The sequence below is a fragment of the Phocoena sinus genome, chromosome 4 (assembly GCF_008692025.1).
Source record: "Phocoena sinus isolate mPhoSin1 chromosome 4, mPhoSin1.pri, whole genome shotgun sequence".
In the NCBI taxonomy this organism is placed as follows: domain Eukaryota; kingdom Metazoa; phylum Chordata; class Mammalia; order Artiodactyla; family Phocoenidae; genus Phocoena; species Phocoena sinus.
Genome location: NC_045766.1, coordinates 54,117,395 through 54,145,075, shown reverse-complemented (window position 1 = coordinate 54,145,075; position 27,681 = coordinate 54,117,395).

The window sequence follows — 27,681 nt, the reverse complement described above, 5'->3', positions numbered from 1 at the left end:
AGAGATGGTGGGGCAGGGTAATAGTGTAAATTTAAGAAGCAACTCACTGAAGTAGCAAATGGGAAGAAAGGATTCATGTTGATGCTTTGAGAGGAGCTCATATGCACACATACTGTATGATAACAGTGATAATAGCAATAATGATAATAATAATGGTAATAATGACAATAATGTAGACATTTTAACAATTTTTTATTCTAATACAACTCTTACTATACCTCTATAACATTCAAAATAATGTTACATCCTTTCTTACATTATCCTTGTTGTAAAATGGGACTGTTTCCTTATCATTAAATTTAGACTGAATGTAAACTTTAGAGGTAGCCTACTCAGGTACATTAGACTTTCTGAGTTCCTACCAACTGTGATATAATTGTAGGTGGATAATTTGTTCAATATATCAGTTATGGGACATAAGATTTGGCATTTCATGAAATTCTACAGGTGTTTCTATTATATAGACAGACAGTTTAGGTGCCTTTATGTAGACCGAAAGTAACATAAAACCAGAGTTGATTTCTTATTATCAATTGTTGACCAATTTCTGAGAATTAATTGAATTGGCAATATTAATTGAATATTGCCTGTATTTCAATTCAAGGAGCAGGAAATATGGCATGAAGACCCATTATCAAACTTCTGGGGCTGTTTTAGATTGTATTAGTAGTTTACTGCATCCTATCTCTTTTTGAAATATAAGTATAGTAATGCCTTATACTTGAATAATAATGATAAATCTACCATTTATTGACAGTTTCCCAGACTCTGTGAATGCTAATCCTTACAATATCTTGCTAGATATATATTATTATCACAGTTTTATAGATGGTGATGGGGCTGTAAGAGGACCCATCTAGTAAGGGCAGAGGCCAGAATTAGAATGCACATCTATTTGTCTCTGTAGCCTGAGGTTTGTTGTTTTTTTTTTTTCTCTACAGCATTAGAATCTGCTTCCAATATAAGCTATACTTTTTTATAGTTTGTAAATCAATTCATAGTTATTACCTAATTTATCTTTACAACAACACCATGGGCTAACTTTGCTAGCTAAAACAACATTAAAATTCTGTGTTGAGATCCAAAGAGTTTAAATGCCTTTCTCAAGTTCAAACGTTCAGATTTCAGTTTAAATTCTGGTCCTCTTAACATCTTTATTTTCTTCTCCTGTAGACGAAGCACCTATTTTGTGCAAGGAACTAGAGAAAATATAAAGATACAGAAAATGCTGCCCAGGACCAATAAAGGGGCTTCAGCCTGTGATAGGTCAGAACTACACAATTTTAATTAACAGAGCAAGGAAATACTCCATATGCATAAAGACGGTGGAGACAATAGAAGTTCAAAGGGAAGACGTGTGTATGTGTGAGTGTGTTTATGTGATCAGAGTGGTGGCGCTTGAGTTGAATCTTAAAAGAAGGATAACATTTCATAGATAGAAATGAATGGCAATTGTATATCAGGTATAGGAAAAGAGATGAGCGGTATCTGCGTGGCAAATGGCTTTGATTTTGGTAATCCTCCCTGGAAATAAAATTAAAGCAAAAACCTGCACAAAACTGGATGGAAGCCTCCAGTGAGCCATTCTTCTCAGGCTTAAATACTTCTCAGAGGTTCAGAGATAAGTTTTTTTTTTTCTCTTTTTCAGGATAATTTTTCTTTTGTAATTACATAGACAGTGATTTTAAAACATCTGCCAAAAGATTGAAAATAATTGTTTACCTTTGTTTTTCATTACCTGCCATGTAAATGTAATAGATTGCTTTCCACATCATCCCAGGTCAGATCACTCAGTGTTTTAGAATTGTAAGCATTTCATCAGCATCTCATTTCCTTATGTTAGGCTTGTGTTCTTTTCCTTCCAGATTAAGTTTTGGATTTTGAAAATTTGAGCACCTTTTGTTCATGAGCCACCAGTCATCATTGGAAGATGTTTCTTATTTTCTAGCAAGATTTCTTTTTCTGAAAAAAAGTATCTGGAGCTAGACTATACTTATCATAAATTATGTTTTAACAAATATGGAAAGCTTTTCTTTTTTGGTTCTTTTCACTTGTTCTTAGGTTTTTGATAATCATAAGCACAGAAAAATAATGTTTTTTTATAGATAATTATCTAAGCCATCAAGAAATTTCCTTATATAGATACTCCTGCCCCCCCCAAAAAAAAGATTTCTAAAAACATTTCTATAGGAGCAAGTGTTAATTTTAGTTAGCATGTTATAGTAACAATAAACAACATTTAAAATTGAACAGATTTACCTATAATTACAATATCCTCATTATATTTTGGCTTATTTCATTCCAGTTTTGGTCATGTTACTCACTTTCTCTCTCTCCGTCCGTACACACACACACACACACACACACACACACAGTGAAAACATTCATGCTGTTTTGAGTACTGCTTTTGACCATTTTCATGTCGTTAGAAAATGTTTTTTCGACTTCCTATGCTTTCTTTACAATTTCCGTTTTATCGTTTTGCTTTACTAAATTATTTGCCTATTATTGAGCAAGATACAAACATAACATATGTTTTCTTTCATTCCTGTTTTTCTTCACCCTTTGGTTGTAACCTCTCTTTCCTGACTTCGTTCATCTCTGGTGGATTTATATAGGATTAGAAAGGATAGAGTTTATCTAAAAAGGAATACTTAAGCAAGACACCTTAATTATGGCCAAGACCAAACCTCTGTAAGTACTAATTTAGCATTCAATAGCACCACTTGTGAAAGTTTCTAAGTCCTCATTCCTTTAATCTGAGGAAACCTGGTAGCAGAAGGCACATTGCTGTTGAAATCAGGGTACCTGAGTCTAAGTTCTGACTCTGCATGAACCAGTGGCACTTTGTTTGCACACAGTACAATCTATCACCTCTCTGGGCCTCAATTTCCTCATCTGTAAATTGAAGGGGTTAGATTTCTAAAATGTTGTGCATGTAAGACAGACAAAAGAGAGGAGGGAGTCCGAAGTGCCATATTTCTCTAAAAGAAACAAAGACTCTGATTGATTCTATGGCCTTTTCAATGTGCGATACTGGCTATATATTAAGTGGAAAAAAAAACTAGGCTTGTGAGGATTTAGAGATGTTAGCAGATGATTGCTGCAGCTTGGGAATCTGTAGAGAAGTCACATGTAACTGTACACTCCATTAAAGCTTTAAATGGTGCGAGGAAGTCTGACTGAATAGATACCAACTAAGAGAGGATGAATGGGATACAACAGGTTTACTGGTTCTGCATCCTCATATTTCTACATTGCATCTTGTCAACTAGCTAAAGGGGATAGTTCTCATTTCTTTTCAATACTATTGTATCTTAATTATGCTATTGTGAATCGAGAATCATCTTCTTCACACAGATATCTGCAATTCCATTTTAGTAGTCTTGAAAAGGCTAACTGAAAATGTGGTACTCAGGTTGACACAGGAACTGATGAATACATTTACTTATTACATTAAACTGTTTTGTCATAGGCTGGCAAAAAATATATTGGTGAATTCCCTCCTAATTATTCCTTCCCCCTCTTTTTGAAATTCTGTTCGAGTTGAGTCAATGAGCATGCTGGGATTGAGGAAGCTTTAAAAAATGATTGGCTGATGATTTTTCTGTGGTTGGTTGTTGCTTTACAACTCATGTCAGATTTCACATCCAGCACTCTCAAAAATTAGGAAGGTGAGAAATATGTTGATTTAATGGGAATAAAGAATATGGGTTCCTGGGTCTACATTTTACTGGGCATGGGAATTTGAGCCTGTTACTTTGTGTCTTCTAAACTCAGTTTGGAAATGATTTTCAGTATGGAAATGATGAGGATGATGATGATAAACTAATTCACAGAGCTTAATGAGTGAATCAAATAAGTAAATGGAGGTAAATATGCCTTATATAAGACTATACATGTGTGAGGAGAACTTGTTACCATCATTGATCAGCTTTTATCATGCCCATTTGCATGAGGTGGTACACCCAACTTTACTAATAATACTACAAAAATCTCTGTTTATTGAAGAGATAATTTTTTATCTGTTACAAATGCTAAATATGATGAGATTTATTTTTGATAAAAGAATTGATCATTTAATTTACTGAAAAGTTCTTCTGTACTGTGCTTGTGAAAAGCACTTTTATTACATTATCTTGTTAAGTACTGATGCTTAGTGAGGCTAATGTTTTGAATATCACACACAAGTAAATGGCAGGTTTAAGACTGAAACACCTGTAGGTCTGATTCTTATGTTGCTGCTGCCATGTCCTACAGCATGCTGCTCCCTGACTCGACCCCATCTTTATCCATTATTTACTCTCAGGATACTGAAAGCTACTTACCCTGCTTTTCAGAGATATTAACCCTGGTTCAGTGAATTGACGATCTAAACCAGAAAACTGTTGCAGTAAAGAGCAAAACAGACTCAAACACTAAGTACATGTTAGGATGACCTCATTTTAGGTGGTGGACAAGGGTAAATTTGTATAATTTATATACATGGTGTAGGTGAGGCATTTAGCATATGTATAAGGCAAAGAATATCAGTAAAAGAGGATACGCTTGTAGCAAAGGCTAAGTTACAGACATTAAGTGCCCTAGAAGCAGAAGCCCAGGTTTGAATGTGTGTGGCTTTGCACAGGTCATTTAACCTCTCTAAACCGCTCATTTTCTTCATCTGTAAAGTTGGGGTTTAGAAATATTTCCTGTATTATAGTAGTATTATGAGATCATCTGAGTATGAGGTCACAGTACCAATGAGTAGAGAGAAATTTTAACCTAATAGGGAAATTGAATTTCCATGTTAAAATGTTCTTATACACATTTTTGGATTCATTTTCAAGTCTTGATTTAGATACTTTGCCTTTGTTTTATGTCAGTAGTGACTGCATTGATTAAATACTAGCATTGGCATTTTTGTTTTTATGTGAACAAAGCATCTCTTGTGGAAACAAAATAATGGTTCAGCTCCACCCAGAAATGTCATGTTGCAGCCCTTAGCAAGCTATAGTAAAATGTTTGGAAGATATCAGTAATGGATTACTGTATAAATATTTATGTAGTGCTAAGAGGTAGTTCGTTTCCATCAAGCTGGGGACATGCAAAATTGAATAGATACTGACACTGAACAGGACTTTGATTAAGAGGTTGTAGCATAATTCTTTTCCAATATTAAACAAATAACATCTTTAAGATTGTTAGAGGTAAAGTGGATTTTGGAATTTTGATAGCAGCAAAAATCTCTCTAATAAATTATATGCTAATTTAATGGATCATGAATATAGTATGACTTTGTAAATATCTATGTTTTTTCTGTACACAGTGGGTAGAAAAAAATGAGAAAAATATGCCTGGGTAATAGTGCCTAGATATTTTGGAAATGAAAAAGTAAAATACTTAATACTTTTGTCCCCAAATATAAATAACTGTCATATTAAGGCATTCAAGTTGGTTTGAATATTTCTCTTCTTTATTTTGGTGCTTGATTTTTCCCTCTGAGAAACTCTATAAAGAAAGACTGGTACTTCCATAAAAATGTGGAAATTCTGTTTTAGTAGCCTTTTAGAATTAAACTGTATATATACAATAGTCGTAATAAGAGCTTAAGCACAAGCATATCTCTAACCTGCTGTATAAATTTCTTAGAACATAAAAGATGTCACTTCTGGATCAAAAGCCTTTTTATGGAGTGGATCCACAACTAAACCATCCCTTTGTTTGCCCTAAAGATTATTGCAGGCAAATGATGTAAGCCGTTTTAGAATATCACAAAGATTCTCTAGGCCATACCTTTTTGCTACTGCCTAGGCAGTGGGTATTTTATTGAACACTGGGCCAAGCACTTTTCTAAGTGCTTTACAAATATGAACTTACATAAAACTTATGGTGAAGCTGCTAAAAGTTATTTATTCCAAACTTGGAGATAGGGCAAAATGATTACTTCTTGATTTTTAAAATTTCATGCTAGATCGTTTTCCAATAAGCCCATCTGAGCATCATCTGACGTATGCAGAGGATGTAACTTTGTTTGGCTAACAATCAATGATTGATAAATGTGCAGATGGTTTATGGCCTTTTCAGGTTAGAAGTTGACCTGCAGAAATTAATAAGTTCCTACAGTTTAATAGCCCTGGAGATATATCAACTCCAAAAGTAATATGGTTTTATAGCTCTGTTGAAATTTAGCCTAGCAAACGCTACATCTAATTTGCAATTTTACTTCAACATTCCTTTGTAGCTATTTTATCTTTCTGCTGATATCTTCATAAATATCAATATGTTCAGTAACACTTGACCAAATGCTAACTAGGACTTTGTTGGAAAATTTTATCTCTTTAGCTATTACACTTAGGCTAGTATTAATTCTGTAGTTATTGAAATTGTAGCACAGCCAACTTAAATAACTTGCCCAAATTCAAACAGCTCGGAAGGAGGTACAGCTGGGATTTAAGTCCACGTATTTTGGCTTTAAAGTCTATTTTCTTCACCTTAAGGAATTTGGCCTTTCTCATGCCAAGATGTTTATTAATAATACTCTCTCCCCACATATGAACAATAAACAAATCCCTAGTTTCCTCATGCAATACTCAAGGCATTAATTGAGTCCTCTGTGTACAAGTACTCACCATGGCTAGTTTTAGCCTTTTGCCCCTGCAAAACAGCTTTGGAGAGCCAGTTCACGCAAATGTATTTAACTACGCTGTACTGCAATTTGGGTCTCAAGCACTTTTCGTGTAGTGAGAACAGTCGTCTTATTAATCATCAAAGGATCTCTAACAGTGCTTGAGATCATGTGTTCTACTTAAAAAAATGAGTTAGTGGTAACACAGTATACCTTTGAATGGTGAATGAATTGTTTCCAACCCAAATCTCATTTGAAATGACAATTACAAAACCTCAGAACAAGGCTGATGGTCCTGATATGTCGGAGTAGGTGACAGGATTCCATTTGGTAACTCAGAGGTGATCAGGACCACTGTAGTAACTGGTCATCATGATATTGGTAGCTAAATGAAAAGTCCTGGGATTGTTTGTAAGTAAACCTCAGGCGACTGGGACCAGTGCCAGGAGGGTTTGGCAACCTTGATGGATAAGATCTCTGCAGCTGCAGGATTAAAGGCTCCCTGTGCTGGGGGGAGAATTGTCATCTTCATGGAGAGTGTCTGGGACATCAGACATCACGAGGTAATTTGGAAGTTTTGCTCCCTCTGTCACACTGTTGGAGAACGAAGAGAATTAAAGAGCAATGGATATGGTCACAAAATACTGACCTTGGTACTCCAAGCTGACCATCTCTAAGAATATTCACTATAGGTGCTGACGCAAGATGCTCTTCAGATTTGAGATATGGTCAGACTCACCTCAAGTGGTTTAAGAAGTTTATCACTTTGACCTAAGTTCCTCCCTTGTTCTGAAGCAGAGGAGGATAAAAAGACAGTTCCCAGAAGGGATTTTCACAACTCTCTAAAGGTCAAGGATTCACAGTCTGACTTGAGCAAGGTTATAGGAAACTCATATCAATAAAGGGAGTTCAGAGTAGGTTTCACCAAGGTCAGGAATGGAGAACAGCGTGTGTCTGGAGAGCATTTATGCCCACGATCACCCTTATAATTAAGGTAACTTACGTGAATTAAACAAAATGCTGGGTAAACATATCAGGAATAAGCAACTGCTTTGAGTCTGCCTTTCTTGCTATCACAATAACTCAGTTTGCAAATTATATCAAATAAACATTGTTTTGACTGCTTCCTTGTGATTATGATATATGCCAAATACTAAATGCTTCCCATTTGAGTTCAGAAAGTTAGACTTGTGTATCCTAAATGTTAGACTCAAGAGTTGTCACTTTCTTTTAAGGTAAACATTATTTGTCTTTTAAAGAAACAGTTCAAAAACATTGCTTTTTTAAAATAAATTTATTTATTTTTGGCAACGTTGGGTCTTCGTTGCTGCCCATGGGTTTTTCTCTAGTTGCGGCGAGCGGGGGCTACTCTTCATTGCGGTGCCTTCTCTTGTTTCAGAGCATGGGCTCTAGGCATGAGGGCTTCGGTAGTTGTGGCACGTGGGCTCAGTAGTTGTGGCTTGCGGGCTGTAGAGCGCAGGCTCAGTAGTTGCGGCACATGGGCTTAGTTGCTCCGCAGTGTGTGGGATCTTCCTGGACCAGGGATCGAACTCGTGTCCTCTGCATTGGCAGGCAGATCCTTAACTACTGTGCTACCAGGGAAGTCCTCAAAACACATTGATTTTTAAAATTCATGACCATGCAAGAGAATTTTATCAGTACCTCTTAATTGATGTTATTTATATGTATACTGCTTTTTATTTTGTGGTGAATCATTGATAAAGTAATGCATCCTTTCTTCCATGTCGTGGAGGTATAAACACTCTACCATATCAAAGACCCAGGGATTGTACCAAAGTTCTCATAACCACCACTCTGGCTTTCTGAGCGTATTTTTGCACAGTAAAAAAGATATTTATGTTTCATTAACTACTAAGACTGTCATGTTTTTATGCATTTCGAAGACAAAATGCTATTGTGTTTTGTTCCCAGTGACTGAAGTGTCAAAACCTTTTGTGTGTGTTATTGTGTAATGGGCCATTATCTCCCATGAAAGCTTCAGGCCGGCTGTGACGTTGAGCTAAAACTGGGCATTTGTTTCTACTCTGCTTATTTTTTTATAACTCATGTGCACAGAGTTGAAAAAAAGTGTGGTATATGTTGAAAGCGTGCACTGAAGAATTCTTAGTTTGTCAGTTTAAAATAAAGGGAAGGAAATCCCAACTGGAAGACCACACATCCAAGATGACATGAAAACATTTTCATTTTTAAATCTCCCCAGATATCACATAGCATGAATCAGAGAACAGAGTTCCATCATTGGAAAACTCTTTACTTCTGGTTTATGCATCTTTTCTCTTACATTTTTACCAATTTTCCAGATACGGGAAGGAAGAAATTTGCCTTAACAGGAATACATTTAAGAAGATTTTAACTTAGTTCATTGTAAACCCCATATGAGTAAATAATAGGAGGTAGTTTCTGTTAATCTTTTATAATAATTTATCCACAATAATGGCACAAGAACAGCTTTTCATGGTATTTATCATTTTGTGCTTGGACCCACATGTTAAGTGGGATATAAACACATTTAGAGCTAATGATAAGGGGATATGAAATACTAGGTATAACTGAGAGAACTGACATAGATTAGATATGATTGCTATCTTCAAATATTTTAAGAGTTGTCATGGAGAAGAGGGATTAAAGTCATTATGTATAGTCCTCCAGAAGATGAGAGCTAGGAAAAATGAGTAGAAGCCATAGAGAGTTAAGTTTCAGCTCTATAGAAGCAAATATTGAGTCCAAATTGCCTGAGGAAGGAAGTCTGCCTGTGCAGGGTATGCTGGATCAATGGACGGATATATAAGGATTTGCATTCACTTGCAAGGGCTGCTCTACAATGACATGGAGTATTAAATGAGTAGTTGGAATGAATGTGTTATTTTGATTCAATAAAATATTGCTTTAGTCAATATTTGCATGATGAGTTTGACTAAAATTTGGGTCAGTTATTTTTTTTAATAAAAACAACTTTATGGTTTTCTTGGATACTTTATTTCATTTCCTGAAAAACAAATAAACCAGTAGCATAGTGTAGTAATATAGAAGATATATCTGCTCCTTTCTGCTAAGTGTAGAATTCTTGAATGTAACAGGTGGAACTTTTGGAATCGAGTCCAACCCGTTAATTGTACAGATGAGGAAATTAAGACTTAAAGAAGTGATATGACTGGCACAAGTTTACAGAATTAAATGTAGGGCTGGAGTTGAAAGGTAGGATTCTGATTCCCATTTAGAGCCTTTTATACTGCAAGAATTGAAAAGGATGTGTGCTGTGTTCTGGAATGCCACTAACAACTCCAAGAATTAAGTCACACTGAAAAAGAGGTGCCCTGACTCGTGTGTGTGCGTGCGTGTGTGTGTGTGCGTGCGTGTGTGTGTGTGTGTGTGTAAAGTGGCTCACTTATAAGCTAAAACTATTTGACCTCATGTTTTTTTCCCTAATTTCTGTAATGGGTGCTTAAACCTTTGCCCCATTCTTTATACTCAGTTGGTTCTTAATTCTTGGAAGCTCCAAGTAAGGTTTTACAGGACCTCCAGTTCTCAATCTATCACATTAAACAAAAGTTTTTATAGCTTTCTAATTCAGATATTGCCAAAAAATGAGGATAGTGCTATAATATGGCAGCAAGTAGGATTTTTTCTGTCCAGTCTTATCTTATTATGGCTGTCAATATGGCTCTCTAGGTATCTGTCCAACCCAAATTTCCAAACACACATGCACGCACACACCCACACAGTCTTTTTACCAGGATGAATATTTAACTACGTGTGAAAGATATTTGAATATTATTTCTGAGGAAGGAAGAATAAAGCTGTATCCTGTCAAAAGGCATATTGAGTTATGACTCCAAAACACCAGAATTCTACAACTCTGTCAAACGGATTCTTTGCTGCTGAGTAGACCAAATATTAGTTTATATTCCTATTTTCTTTTGTTTCGTGCTTTTGTTAGCAAAGTGTATATATAGCCAGAAGAGGTGATCACCACTCATCAATAATATTAAAGAAAATATAACTGTTGCAAAAGCCATGGATCTACACAAATATTTCTTTAAGTGAGATACCTGCTGGTTTTATTTCCTCCTTGCTGGTTGTAAGAGACCAAAACAGTGTGAAGGTGTCCTTTCCTGTTTACTTCTCTTTGTATGTCATGGTTTTCAGAGTAGGTTAGAGCCAACTTTTTCACATCTGCAACTTAATGCCTGCCAAAAATTGACCATTCAGTGGGCTCATTCCCGCTTTAATTGGCCACTTGCTTCTTTTTTTTCTGAGAACACAAGAGACCAATTGCACCTGCATTGAGCCTGATGGAGATTCAGAAAAGGAATATTTTAACAATTCTATTTTCGTGTGTGATTCATCCTTCACCGGAATAAAACAGTGACATTGTCACATTGCAATGTGTAGAAATATATTTGTGATTATTTTACTTGTATTTGTAATGTAAATTTTGTTGCAAAATACAAGCTGATTTGACTCTTCAGTAACTCAGTGAATTTGTTCTTTGAATTTAGCAGGCATAATCAAAAGACTTTTCTCTAGGTTGGTAATGCAAACTCATTGATGTGCAAGCTTAACTTTGAATACGTGGAAAAATAAGGAAACAACAAGTATAAAGCAATCTGTGTACATACACATAAGAAAGGAAGAGCTGGTGGAATAATGAGTGTGACTTTGCTACTAGGAAAAATATTATAGATAAAGAGTGCATAAGCTTATTTAGATTATTATATAATTTTTTTCTGGCTATGTAGGATAGAGTAGGATACAGTACCTTTCGGTCAGAACTGTGAAACTGTCCCATCTGGTATAGTCATTAATCAAAAGGAGAGTGTGGTTTAGATTGTTCAAGTCAAAGGAACAAGATTATTTTACAGAGGGATGAAGGGAAATAAGCCACTTGGGATGCATGGGGGTTGGCATTGTGTTTGCAAATATATTTTATTTTCTAAATAGACCAGATTGTGTCACTCACATTGTTTTGCTTAAAATCATTCTATAACTCTCCATTGTCTAAAAGAGAAAGTCCATTCTACTAATCTGGCAATCAAGGCCCTCCATTCTCTGGCTACTACCCAACTCTCCAATATTATCTCTCATCAGTCCCTCCTATGAGCTTTACCATCCAGAAATGCCAATCTGTTTGAACACACTTAGCTGTTCTTCAGTTCCGTGCCTTTAAGTGATGCTGCAACAAGCCAAGGAATGCCAAGGATTGTCAGGAGTTACGACAAGCTAGGAAGAAGTAAGGAAGGATTCTTTCCTAGAGGCTTCAGAGGGAGCATGGGCCCTACCAATACTGTGATTTTATACTTCTAGCATCCAGAACTGTGAGAGAATAAACTTTTGTTGTTTTAGGCCACCCAGCCTGTAGTAATTTATTATGACAAACCTAGGAAACTAATACAACTCCCATGTCTTTTGTGAAAGTGAATGACATACTGGAGCAGCCTGTTAACCCAGATTTCAGAAACGGAGACATGATTGAAATAAAGATGCATTATTTGGGGTTTGTTAGAAATGTAGTCCAGGAGACAGAGATTCTAGAAGCACTTGAATTGTGTTCCACCGAACTACAAAATGGGGGAGGCTTATCAAGGCAAAAAAACTGTAAGGTTACATAAGGTGTCAAGAATTAGGACTGGAGCTGGCAAGAAGTAAGCGTCCTTCTTAAGTGAGATTGCCTGGGGTTCTAAATGATTACATAGTTGCAAAAGAAGGGGTACTTTGAACTACAAGGTTGCAGCTAGCAGCTGCTAGCAGTTATTGTTTTGAAAATATCAGGTGGTGTCCTTGAGTTTGATACAGTTCAGGAAATTCAGATTCTGAGTGATGCAGGAATGTGTCTGAAACCATATCTGCAATGGCTTCATTTTGATTTTTAAAAAACTTTAAATATGTCATCAAGCCCAATAAAGATAAGGCCACTAACGACACAGGAATTTCATGAATGACATTTGAGCCACCACACCAAACTAAGAATCATGATAAGCTTAAGAGCTTGTTAAAGAGCAAAAGGGTATTACAACCCCACCCTTGGTTTTTACCTTGAAGCCTTATTTTACTGGCAAAGCTCTGGATTTGGTTCTTTCCATGGACCCATAGTGTAATGGTCACATCTTTGATAGAAAATAACTTCATCTTTCAACCCTGAAGTTAGTTGGCTTTATATATATCTGCTAAATTTTGCTTAAAAACCTACTAGTTTCCTATCACGTCTCTTTCTTGAAATTTTTTATTGGATGAAGCTGGTAAAAAAAATTAAACAAGATGAAGCAAACAAATAAAAACCCAACAGTTCATGCTTTTTACATCTTGTCTGAAGTTCTCCTCCCCAACTCTACATGTTTATTATATACATAGTCTACCTTTCACATAATCTCATACAATGTTTTCACCAACTGTTATTCCACTATTGGACTAAATTGGACTTAATTAAAAGTAGAAATTTCTATTTATTAAAAGATACCATTAAGAAAATAAAAAAGCAAGCCACCTACTGAGAGAAGATATTGGCTATATATACACCACAGAAGATTTGCATGCAGAATAAAAGAGCTTCTATAAGTCAATTTTAAAAGACTAAAAAACCAAAGTGAGCACAAATCCTTGAATAGACAGTTCAGAACAGGATATTCAAGGGGCCACTTCACATATGAAATTTGCTCAACCTTGGTAGTCATCAAGAAAATGCAAACTAAAGCTATGATTTAATACTAATACACACTCAAAATAATGCCAAAATTAAAGACCCTGATAATATCAAGTGTTAGCAAAGGCATTATATATTTATATATTATGCATTGTATCTGATACATTCTGGTTGCAGTGTAAATCAGTAAAATCACCTTTAGACGATTCTTTAGTAGTTTCTACCAAATACAAATACTCTTGCCCTATGATTAAGCAAGTCTACTTTTAGTTATATACCTAGAAAATTTAGTGCATGTGTACAAAAGAAGATATGTACAAGAATCTTGCTGGCAGTTTTATTTATAATCATCTCAAAATAGAAGCCACTGAAATACCCAGCAACTGAAGAACAGATATATTGTGATATATTTCTATAATGGAAAATTCCTTGGTGATCTGAAACAAAACCTGGCACATGCAAAACATAGAAAATCTCAGATATTATGTTGACAAAAGAAAATAGAAACAACAATTACCTATAGCATCTTCCTTAAGAATTTCAAGTACAGGAAAAACAGTGTCCTTAATAGAAGTCAAATTAGTGCTTACCTCTCAGGGAAGGAGGGGTATTAAATGGATTGCTAGAAGTATTGTATACGTGATCAGGGTGGTAGTTACACGGTGTTTACATAGGTATGTGTGTTGTCCTGGGGAGGGAAGGGTATATGTAAAATTCATCAATATACAGGCATACTTTACTCCCTTTTTGTGTCTTATATCTTGATTAAATAACAAACAACCCCCCCACACACACAAATTCCAGTGACTTTCTTTTTTACTCAGAATATTTCAAATATTTTACTAGGGCCCAAAAAGTCCTACATAATCTAGTTTGTGGACACTTCTCTGACTTCTTACCACTCTCCACCTAACCAACAGATAATATCTCTAGAGGCTAGGCTGGGCCAATTAAATTCTGTCTTTCAGAAGTTCGGAATTGGAACAAGCAAAGAATAGACATCGGACTAGTGAACATAGGTACAGAAGCTAGAAAACTAGCCTGAGGAAAGAGGGAAAAAGGAGGCAGGCACAGAAAGACCAATCAATTCCATAAAGAAACTGTAAAAGTGTGCCCTCATCCCCAGTAAACTATGAATATGGAGATTATAGATTTTTGTTCATATAGAACAAAGATCTCAGGGTCCTAACTCTGAGGCAAAGGCAGTTCTCATAAAAGGAGGAGAAGGCAAACATATATTACCTATAATTAATATTGATGGCTATGGTGCTCTACATTTTCTGTTTTGACCTTTGTGTTAATATACAGATCCTCTTGTCCACTCTTACCTTCATACTTGTCTCAGGTGTGCTAATGTGCCCTGAGGGGATCTTCTATTAGCACAACTTTTTCAAGTGTTAATGATCATTCACATATTGATCAGACTACAGTACATGAGAAAAGACTTGTTTCTTTCTTTTTTTTAATTGAAGTATAGTAGATTTACAATGTCATGTTAGTTTCATGTGTACAGCACAGTGATTCATATATATATATATATATATATATATATATATATATATATGTTCTTTTTCAGATTCTTTTCCCGTATAGGTTATTACAAAATACTGAGTCTAGTTCTCTGTGCTATATGGTAGGTCCTTGTTGGTTATCTATTTTACATATAGTAGTGTATATATGTTAATCCTAATCTTCTCATTTATCCCCCCCTCCCTTTCCTCTTTGGTAACCATGAATTTGTTTTCTATGTCTGTGAGTCTCAGGAAAGCCTTTTCTTTCCAATTATTGTGGTTGTTTGGAAGTCATGCAAAGCTAAAGGATATAAGGATACTACTCTTGAGGTGCTCACAATATGGTAGACTGTCAGGAAAACCCACAACTGAAATTGGTGTGTAAAGGGAATGAAAATAACTCTGTTCTTATCTCCAGGTGTCACTTACCTAATGGCAAAGCAAAGGAGATAAGTGGAACCAAATCACTTACACGTATACAGCGATATAACACAATTACTTGACACAAATAGGCCGTTTCTGTATTTTTGTTTAATAGTGGTTCATTTGCTTTTCCTTTAAAGAGATAATGTGTGATTTCTGTCTAGAAGCATAATGCTTAAATGTGTAGATAAACAGCACATGAAATAAATAGTATTTGCTTATACTTTTTATTGTGTGAATGTATAAATGTTTCTAATTATAGGGTATTTTTAATGTCCTGTAATGTTAGTAAGTAGTATTTTTATTAATTCTGTAACAAATAAACTTACAGAAAATGTGGATGTATGGGACAAAGAACATTTTTTTTCTGACCCATTTGAGATTAACCTGCCAACCTGATGCCCTATAACACTCCAGTACTTAATCCTACAAACAAGGGCATTATTTAACAGTACTTAATAGTATTTAGAAGTAGTATAGAGTATTTTGTTCTACAAACAAGCACATTCTCCTAAATAACCATAATATAACCATTAAAACCAGAAAGTTAATACTGACGTATTTACCCTCTAATGCTCAGATCCCATTCCAATTTTGCCAATTTGTCTAATAATGTAATTTGTAAATGACAAAGGAATCTAGTTCGGAATCAGTCGCTGCATTTAGTTGTCGTTCTCCTACAGTCTGCAATGGTTCTTCAATCTTACTTTGATTTCATGACTCTGACATTTTTGAGGATTAAAGCCTAGTTGTGGAATAGCCGTCAGTATGCAGTGGTCTGATATTTCCTCATATTTAGACTCAAGCTGTTCCTCACTGACAGGAGTGTTACAGAAATGATGCTGTGTTTCTCTCATTGTACCCTATCTGGTGGCACATAGTTTCAAATTGTCCTGCTACTGAGGATGTTCACTTGACTCATTTGTTTACAGTGATATCTGTCAGATGACTTAATTTTAAAGTTACTTCTTTTAGGGCTTCCCTGGTGGCGCAGTGGTTGAGAGTCCACCTGCTGATGCAGGGGACGTGGGTTTGTGCCCCGGTCCGGGAGGATCCCACATGCCGTGGAGCTGCTGGGCCCGTGGGCCATGGCCGCTGGGCCTGCGCATCCGGACCCTGTGCTCCGCAACGGGAGAGGCCACAGCAGTGAGAGCCCCGCGTACCGCAAAAAAAAAAAAATTAAATTAAAAAAAAATAAAAATAAAAAAAATTAGGAGGTTAGTCTGAATCTATGAAAATATCCCTTCCTTTTCAAACTTTTAATGTATTTATTTTTTTATAACATACGGAGTCACACTTTCCATTTTTGTTCAATGGGTTATAATTGACTGCTATTATTTATTTTGAAGCTCAGATTGTTCCTGGATGTGATCAATTTGAGCTCATTTAAGCTAGCTCTTCTTTCCTTTATACATGTCCCCATTGTTCTTTAAGCACTTTCTTCCTAAAATAAAAATATGTTCCAGGTGTACTCTCTGCCCCAAACATGGAAAAAGCCATTTCTCCAAGGAGCTCTGATTCTTTTCATTGATCCCGTTGTATATACACAATCTCCCATGACTGCCTTTACAGCCTCCCTTGTGTGGATGCTGTTCTTGCCCTGCTCAGGCTCTGATTCTCCATTTCTGGATACTCACCTTCCCAGGTCCATGGGATCACTCCTCACTCTACTTGGACTCTGACGTTGTTTGAACTCTCACTCCCCAAGCCATGCTGCCCTCTTTCAGTGACAGTATCCTCACTCTGCGTAGCCTCTGACATCCTGCTCAGAGCATTTAGGCAACCCCTCTTTTCCCCCACTGTAGACATTTACCCTGCTTTATCCACCAAATAGCTTTAAGATTTAAATGCTCAGAATAGGAAGCCAGCTATACTATACTTTTAACTGGTCAGTGAGAATTTTGTGGGCCTTTTAGGAGAAGAAAATGCTCTGCTGGCATAGTGTAAGGGAAAAAGAAGTGGAAGACAAGATCCTCATTCTCAAGGAGTTTTCAGGGTAATTGGAGAGACAAGACAACTCATTTTATCTTTAGAATAATTCTGTAAGGCAGAGATTAGTATCCTTATCTGAGCACAGCTATTAAGAATATGAACTTATTTTCTTTGAGGGGATAATTTCTCAGCAGTTTTGGAATACTATAAATGGAACTGAAGAGAAAAGCTAATGTAAAAAGTTGAGATGCTAAGCAAATTGTAGAAAGTCACAATGGCAAATTATACTTCTTTTCCTCTGATGTTTTTTCCCCATTTAGAATGAATGAATAGCATAGGTGATATCCTTTAGGGAAATAAAATCATATATCAGGTCAACATTTTTAACATCCAAACCAGAGTAGCTTGCTCCCTAAATACTTCTACACTTTTACTAAGTCCTTCCTCCAACGTTTTTTTCCCCTATACTTCTCACTCTCCTCATCAGGCAAAAATAAAGTGTCTTTATTGCATGCAGGCCTCCAGAGTGCAGATCGTCAAAAAGCTCATATCATAATGTACTGTAATTGCTTGTTTTCCCCAACAGCTCATCCCCATCAAAGACCCAACAGCTCTGTGGTCCTGGGTATTTTGTAGGTAAATTAACATTTGTTTGATGAATGACTGTGGAGGGAGTGTAGGGAAATAGGAGGTGCATTCTGGAATCTGAAGGCTGAAACTCTTTCTGTATACTTAATACTCTACCACTTAGCCCTAACTCGTGTAGGGGTCTGTGGCAACTCACTTCTGGTCTGTTGGTTGAATTAGCTATTTATTTTATTCAATTTGTATTTTTAAATGTTTAGGTATTCTGAAATTAATCCATGAATACTTTCTCCTATAAAAGTTGGTGAATAATAATAATTGATGTCAATGAATAAATAATAATGATATTAATAATTGATCTGTAAACCTAAAGCATGCTTTTGATACCCCTCTCCCCCATCAAAATCTTTTTATCCTTTCTCTGGCAGTTTGGAAGTAATAGTAACACTATTATTTGTTTCATATGCATACTTGTAGAGGGTTGAAAAAATATACTTATTTTGGGGACATGAGAAATAAAGAAGGAAACACATGTATAGCAGATATAATCTTATACATGGTAATGCTTTGAGTCTTTTTGCTTTTATTATTTCACTTAGAATGCTAGTATTTCATATATTTTGCTGCACTTTGCTATTTTTATTCAACAGTATTTTTGGAATTTTCTGTTTCATGCCTCCACTATTTCCATGATACCTGGTTTTTCCCACAACTTGTCTCTCATTGATGAATTCTTGTAATCTCTCTCTCTCTAGATATAGCTCCTGTCTCAGACTTGACTCAGGGCCACAACCTTAGTCCCCAGTGACCTTGATTTACTTCCTGTCTACATTACCCATCCAGTAGGCTTTCCATGCCTTCCTCAATAATACAAAATGTTTTTGCAGGGTATATGTTGTACCTTCTTCTTTGGTATTATAAATATATAATAAGAAAGTGAATGCCCTTCTAAAGAAATAAATGTCAAAACCTTTAGAGTATTCATACACTAAAACAACTGCTGAGTTATAATGTCTATACCATTTTTCTCCCTTTGATTAAATCCAACTGAAAATTCCCATGAAATCTTAAGTAACTTTATAAAATAGATGAGATTTTCAAAGAAACTAGTTTTCATATGTATAGCATTCACCTGAGTTCTGAGAAAATGTCATAAGAATGGAGAGGTTTTTTTAGCTTAAATCTTTCTACAGGCAGATCTTAAGATTGATTTTTTCTTTTTAGTTTGGTTATATTTTTAATTAAAAAGGCTAAAAAATTATGGTATTTTACTATCCCAAATATTGTGAATAAAACTTATATCAAACATTCTTTGAGGTATAAGAACACTGATCAATTATTTAAAAGAGAGTTATTAATTTCAAAGGTCAGAACATTACAATAAGCCTGGCATTTCTAGACTATATTACAAAACTAAAACTTGAAAAATAGGATCCAGTGGAATAAATTTTCAAATAATCAGCCTCCCTAAAGATAGATTAAAATAAATTAATTTATTAATATAAAATATAAAATTAGAAGGACATAGAAAAATTTTTATGCTACAGGAAATTAAACCAAAGTGGCTAACTTTTCACTGTGCAGTTGAAGTTCTGAACAATTGTTATTCAAAATTGCTTATTTATTTTTATTAAATATTTTAGCCTTGTCTACTTTTAAAATCGGTTTTTTAAGAGAGAATGGTAAATACTGAAGTATTATGATATGACAGTGGATTGCACAAAATCTGCCATAGACTAGTACTTGCATGAAAAGACTTCTTAGAGAGTCTTTTTCTACCCACAAAATGTCTTCTGCAAATGTTCCATGAAATCTAATGAGCATGATGCCTTAAAGTTAAAGCACAGTCTCAAGAGGACTGCTGTGGAAGCTACATTTCCCTCGACAGAGAAGCAGGGGTTATTGTGCGTTTATACATATGATTACAGATCAGATTAATTTTAGCTGTTCCTTTGGAAAGTAGACTTGGTCCTGAGAGAATGGAGTAAAATATTGGCACGTTTTATTGGCAGGAAGGTCAGGAGGAGTTTGGCATGGTACTTGGCTCCTGGAGGACTGGCTCAGGATGATTCCTCCATGGGATTGGAGGACACAGGATACCTGGTAGTGGACTTGATCATATGTGTGTATGTGCATGTGTGTGTGTATAAATGTTGGGGCACAAAGAGAGCGTGGCAACATTGGGAGAGATGAAGATCCATTTCATTATGGCACAGTTTGTCGTTGGATTGACACTGGAATTCACTAAATATTTTCAAAGGAAAATGAGATATTTACTTCAAGCTAGTGCTTAGACACAGCAATGAGAGTAGAGGTGGGAGAATGACATAAATGGATTCAAAACTATTGTCTAAGGTAGGGGGTGAAAAAGGATATCACAGGGACACAATATGCATTTTGTAAATTGAGGCATTTAACTAAATGCTTTAATTTAGGCACTTGTGTTTAAAATTTTCTATAGGGACACAAAATAGCTAGAATAGTAATATTTAATTTTTTGGGAATAAAAATCACTATAATCGTTGGTAGATTTTGTTATATGTTTTCCTACTTCTGCAAAATCAATGCCAGGTGACAAACATTTGTGGCAACCTATTTGCAAAAAATTCATGCTAGAATTGCACAAATATGCAAAAGCTTAAAATGATTTTTAATAAAACCATTCTATTAACATGTAAAAAATAAAATTAGGTTAATAAAAGAGTATTATGTCTTAATTTAAACTTTTAATTTTCTTTAAATCACTTTAACTTGTGAGCTCAAACTTGTAATTTTTAATTGTTTCAAAAATCTAGAGATTTTAAGCACCATGCAGGTGGTGGCTTTTCTTTTTAAATAATTTTTAGAATTCCTTTATTATTGTATAGCACATATATGTAAAAGTTTACATACCAAGCTCTCTATAACTGGTAGTTTTCACAAACTGCATTTACCTGTGTAACTAAAGCCCAGATAAAGAAATAGAACAGTACTGTCACCCCAGAACCACCTTTTCCTGCACCCTACATGCCGTTTCCAGTCACTTTCTGACTTGCCAAAATGTAATCACCACCTTGGCTTCTAACAGCATAGATTAGTACTGCCTATTTTTATGTTATGTATGAACAAAATTATACAATGTATTCTGTTGTGCCTGTCCTCTTTATCTCAGTATCATGTGTGTGAAATTCATTCTTTTTTTTGCTTTTAGTTAGAGATCATTCACTCTCATTACTTAACAGTATTCCGTTGTGTAAATATACAGTCTATTTTATCCATTCTACTATTGATTGGTATTTGAGTAGCTTCAAGTTCAGGCCTAGTTTAATCTGTGCTGTTATAAACATTCTGGTATTTGTCTTTAAGAAAACATATGTATGCAATTCTGTTATATACCTGTAAGTAGAATTGCTATTCTTTATTTTTGTTTGTTTTTTTAAACAAACTCTGGACAGTTTTACTAAAGAACAATTGTGCATGATTTACTTTTCACCAGTCTATTCTGGCATGCTTCTATTGATATTAGAATCACCTGGATCAATGATAGCCAATGAGCATTATTCCTATGTTTAGCAGGTACCTCCAAATATTTCTCTAAAGATATTGTACCAATTAATATATGCTGTCAATATCATATGATAATTGTGGTTGTTCCAAAGCTTTCTAAGAGAATTTTGGAATTTTTTTCTCCTTTTCATTTTAGCCATTTTGGCATGTATTTCATGGTTGCTAAGGTTTGAATTTGCATTTGCATGATGACTGATAAAGATGAACACCTTTTCATATGTTTACTGGCCATTTTCATATCCCCTTTTGTGAAGTGTCTGTATGAGTATTTGCCATTTCTCATTTGCACCTTGTGTATATTTTTCTTTGTATATTCTGGATAAAAGTCTTTAATATAGACAAATATTTTCTCCCATTTTTGTGGCTTGCCTTTCTACACTTTCAGTGATCTCAGTTTAAAAGAAGTTCTTAATTTTAATAAACTTTATCATTTTTTTCTTTTATGATTAGGAGATCTTGTGTCCTGTTTAAGAAAGTTTTGCCTACTCTTAATTATGAAGATGTTCTCCTAAGATTTCTCATTAAAAATTTACTTTTTTTTTTTTGTATACGGTCATGTGAGTATGAGGTTATTGTTTTCCAGGTAGCTATATGAGTGACCCAGTACCTTTTACTGAAAACACCATGCTTTTTTCTTTTGTACTTCACTTTCCCCTTGCATTTCTGGAAACTGTTCTGTTCCCTGGAGAATTTCTCTATTCACACATAAACAGCACAGTCTTTAACTTTACAACGGATCTTGATTTCAGATTGTCCTTTAGCTTTATTCTTTTTCTTAAAGATTTTTCAACCATTCTTGACCTTTGCATACACTCAAATTTTTAAACTGTCTAGTAAATTTCTGCAAAAAGCAGTAATGGAAATTTTAAAAATTTAACTCGCACTGTGTATACAGATTAATTAAAAGAAATTGATATCTTTAAGTTATTGAGTTTCATAAATTATGAACCTGCTTTATCTTTTCATTTATTTTTTTAATCTTAACCTTGTTCAGTTGCTCATTTTTAGTAGCTTTATTTCTGAGCATTTGCTTTTAAAAATATAATTGTAAAATATATTTTTTTAATTTACGATTTCTCTTTGTTACTGGTATATAAAATTAGTATTTTTAAATATATTGTCTTTGTATCCAACTACCTTGATAAGTTCATTTATTTATTTCAATCACTTTGGACTTTTAAAATCACATTTTCTGTAACAATTCTATGACTTCTTTGCCCCTTGCCTCACTGAACAGTACAGTACAGTCTTTAATAGAAGTTGTGATGGTGGATATCCTTTTCTTGGTTCTGTCGATGAAAAATTAGTTGATCTAAGAAAGAATTGGAAAATTTTATTCAAGCCAAAATGAGGATTATAACCTAGGAAGAGCATCTCAGAAAGCTCTGAGAACTGTTCTGCCTGGTAGAAGTCAAGACACAGTTTATATGAGTTTTTGAGACAGAGGGCTGTACCTTAAATGACGTATTATTGACAGTTTACATAATCCAGATTTAAGCAGCATCGTGGTGGGTCATGTGACCCTTTACAAGCTCAAGAAGGAATGTTATCTTTTAAGGAGTTGTCTTGTTGATGCTAGGAGAATGTTGTTGTTTTATGGTTGAGCAGGTATTTCTGCCTATGGGGGAGCTTTGGTCAATGCATACTGCAGATACACAGCATACAGTGGGAGTATAGGGGAGACCAAAGGGCAGAGAAGAATTTTTTTATGTTTAAATTTTTCTTGTCTTGCCATAAATATGAATTTTATTTCACAGTTCTAATCTCCAGAGAAATTATTCAACATTTTACTGTTGAGTATGAGGTTTGCTGTTGGCTTTTTTCCCCCTAATAGATATTCTTTATCAGATTGAGAGAATTTTTTTCTACTTCTAGTTCCCTAAGATGATTTTTTAAAGCCATGAATTTGTTACCAAATGCAAGTTTGTGTGCCTGACGTGTAGTGAGGCACAGAGTTTGGAGGAGAGAATGGTTTATTGCATGGCCAAGCAAGGAGAATGGGTGGCTCATGTTCAAAAACCCCAAACTCCCTGATGGTTTTCTGGGAGAAGTTTTTAATAGGCAAAATTTGGGGTGAGGGCTGCAGGGTCTTTGACTTTCTTCTGATTGGTTGGTGGTGAGGTAACAGGGCAGTGCTCCAGGAATCATGTGCTTAGCCTGAAATTACCATCTTCCACCTGGGTGAGGGCCTTAGTTCCTATATAAGAACTCAAAGATATTTTGTTATGTATGTTCCTTGAGGAGGAACCAGGACCATGATTTATTGCTACACTATTGTTTCTTGACTGTTCCTCCCTTGTTTCTGTGTTCCCTGACTTCCCTGATTAGCAACTGTTTGAATCTGCTCTTTGGAATTCAGGGAAGGTCTAGGAGGCTGAATGAAGCCTATTTCCTACAAATAAGTAAGGGACAAAGAAAGGATTTGTACCCAGGAAAGCCCCACAGGGTCCTGCTTGGTTTCAGGTGGGTATTGAATTTTGTCAGTTTTCTATCTAATAGGATGATGTTTGATTTTTCTCATAATTGTGCTAATGTAGTGAAATACATTGATTATTTGAAAATGTTAAAATAATATTTTATGCCTGTAATAAACCCAACTTGGTTAACATGTTATCCTTTTCATGTGTTACTAGTTTCAGTTTGCTAATATACTGTAAACAATTTTTTTGTTTTTGGTGGTACGCAGGCCTCTCACCGCCGTGGCCCCTCCCGTTGCGGAGCACAGGCTCCAGATGCGCAGGCCCAGCGGCCATGGCCCACGGGCCCAGCCGCTCCGAGGCATGTGGGGTCCTCCCGGACTGGGGCACGAACCCGTGTCCCCTGCATCGGCAGGCGGACTCTCAACCACTGCGCCACCAGGGAAGCCCTGTAAACAATTTTTGCATTTATGTTTATGAGAGTTATTGGTCTATAATTTACCTTTCCTGATATCATTGTCAAGGTTTTAAAAATGTTAGGAATTTCTTTCTATTTTTTTCTACTCTCTGGAAGAGTTTGCATAATACTTATGATATTTATTTCTTATCTAAGTAAATTAAGTTACAGGATTTAACGTGAGGACCATGTCTGAGCACCAGGAACCCTGGTATAAGTATACTGTTTGAATGGACAGTCTTCTACTTAGAGAATATAATACTATGGGAGGAAGTGAGGCAGGAGATAGATGGGCTCCAGGTTAGACATTTACAACCAGACTCCTGTTTACACTTCCAGATAGAAATAAGAACAGGAACAGGGTAAATAGCTGGATTTTGCCTCTGGTGGACGTTTTAACATAACAGTAATGGCAGGGGCAGAGAGGAGCTGAGTCTTTCCCAGATAAAAGATAAAGAGACCACATAATTCTCATTCTTGAGGTCAAGGAGACCGCCCTGACTACACATGCACAGAAAGCCTCCTTGGGGGTCAAAAAGGAGGGGCCACTACCCCATAATAGATGATGCCAAGTCTCACATAGGCCTCTGGGCTGGAATCCATCTTGGAAAAATGTTGCCCACCCATGTTGGGGAGGGTCCTAGGGCAGGTCAGGTGAGGAAAAAGAAACAAGATAATTGGCCAAAGGTAAACAAATAACCGTAAGAACTGCCATATATAAATGATTTAACTGCCTCTTTAATGTGTTCCTCCTCACTAGGGAAGATGCCCACACCCTTTCTCTGTGTGTGTGTATCTCTGCCTTGCTTCTGTCTTAACTAAACAAACTGTTTCTCTGTGTGCTCTCCCACATGTTGTGCCGTGTGTCTAATAATGAACTTTGTACCTGTTTTTACAGTTTTGTCTCCTTGAAATATTCTTGCTTTCAAATGGGGGCAAGAGCCAGGGAAACTTTTCTTCTAGCCTCTAGCCCTTGCTGGTCTAGTGGCTAGGATTCCTGGTTTTCATCCAGGCTACCCAGGGTCAATTCCTGGGCAGAGAACTAAGATCTCACTTCAAGCCATCTCCTCAAGATCAGAAAGACAGAATGGAAAGAGGAGATTGCTAAGAAGTTAGTGCTTCTATTTGAATTTTAAGGCAATTCCTTTACAGTAAATAGTCATAGTGATGATTGCAAAATAATCTTTACAGGGTTCTACAGGAAGACTTTGGAAACTGTATCTTGGTTTCAGGAAAAAGGAAAAAAATGTTAACTGCAATTTTGGAATTTATATCTACCAATTGCTATGCTTTGAAAATATTACTAAATGTTTGGAGATTTAAGCTCTCTGTCCTTTGGTGTTCTCATCTGAAAAATGTCGATAATATTAGTACCTTTCTCACAGTAATGCTGTGAGATTAAATGAATTAATACATGTAAATGTGTGTGTGCCTGGCATATACACTATGTCAATATATGGTATAAATCATTATTTTTTATTAGCTATTTTTATTAAGTCATGAATTCCTCAAGGGCAAAAATATATGTTTTATAATTTTTATTTCTATTAGTCTATTTAAATATTTTGTACCTAATCATTGCTAAATAATATGAAAATGAATAAATGAAATGTGTGTATGGGGGATTCTGCATTAAAAAAGTAAGTTCTCATCAGTATTAACTACAGAAAAGAAATAAGCAAAAGACCAGTAAATTCTTTTCACATTTATAGACTATGCTGACTCACATCAAATGAGAATTCTGTCCTATTTTGTGATATCGTCTCCTTAAATCTTCTGATTCTCATTTTCCCCTTCAGAAACGTGAGACAAGGGTTGTGTCAATCAAGAAGGTTTATTATGAAAGATTAGATGTGGTAGATTTGAAATTAATATTTAAGCTATCAAATACTATGCTATTGTGGCTCCTTTAATTTGCTTTTGTGAATCCCATGCTGTAAAAGGGAGAAATAAACCTCTGGGCCTGAAGATAGTAATTCATTGTAAATTATTTATATCTTTAACTTTCTATTTGTGGTGTCAGCAAATGGGCAAAATAACTTGGAACAATCAGAAATGCTTGTCTCTTAAGGACTTGCCTCTGGCTGGATGGTGGAGATGGCATAAATGTTTAGATTTCTAAAAAAAATAGGCCATTTTTAAAGATTTTTTTTCTTGTTCCTTGTATGACCTTGGCATCCTTTATCCAAATCTTGCACTGGTTTGTTTTAGGCAGAGTTCAGTAATGGAGAAATGGAGGTTTAAATCTCTATTGCTCACAGTAGCAATTATGTTGCTATTGCTGCCTTTCAGTTCTAGAAAAGAAACACTTAGTTTTTCAGTAGTGAAGCTCAAAGAGCAAGGAAGAAAAGCTTCTCATCATAAAATAGTCTGTGTTTATTATGTCATCAAAAAAAGATTATTCATTGGAAAATAGATATTATCTTTAATAACAATAGGAATTATCTATACAATAATCGGGAGCTCTTAAACAGCTAGACAAAGTAGTAAAATATATTTATGTTACCAAATATTAAATCAGAGAAAAACTATGCTTTACTGGACTTCAAATTCTATTCATCCAAACAAATTCTATAAAAATATGACATTCTGCCATTCAAGAACAGATTATTGTGTGACTTAGGAACAGATAGCATTTTTCTCTGGGAACAATTTTTTTCTGCATAATAATTGCATAAACCTCAGCTATCCACGAGATAGCTATTGTGTTTCCTCTTTGCCTTTTCATTTTATGAGCTATTCTAGCTGATAGAGCTGCATACTATGTTTTATTTCTTTAAGCAAATGTTTACCCTTTCACTTCAAAACTTTCTGAAGAATGAAAGAATTAAATCAGGTGGGCATTTCATTGAAATATACTAATATTGACAGAATGGAAAAAATACTTCACAATTTTCTCTGAGACATGTGCTCCTCTTAGTGACTGTAGGTGCTGCAGTTTGCTAAATGAAAATGAACACATAGACTCCATTCTGGTATTTACTGGATATTTAAAACCCAGAAATCCAGAAAATTGGTTTCAGAATAAAAAGTGTCAATGAAAAATTAATCAGTTGATCTAAGAAAGAAATGGAAAATTTTATTCAAGCCAAATTGAGGATCATAACCCAGGAACAGCCCCTCAGAAATCTCCAAGAACCGTTCTGCCCCTTAGAAGTCAAAACACAGTCATATCAGTGTTTTGAGATAGACAGCTATACATTTGATGGTGTATTATTGACAGTTCACATAATTCAGATCTGCAAGTACAAAGTGATGGGTCATTGTGACCCCCTTACAAGATCAAGAAGAAATCCTATCTTTAAGGAGTTGTCTTGTTGGTGCTAGGAGAATGTTGCTCTTTATGGTTGAGCAGGTATTTCTGCTGATGGGGGAGCTTTGGTCAATGCTTAATGCAGATACACAATGCACAGTAGAGGGGACAGAGGAGGCCAAACGGCAGAGAAAAATTTTTTATGTTTAAATTTTTCTTGTTTGCCATAAAGTGTAAATTTATTTCACAGAAGTAACCTAAAACTGTTTGTCTTGTATGTAAATTAAGTTTA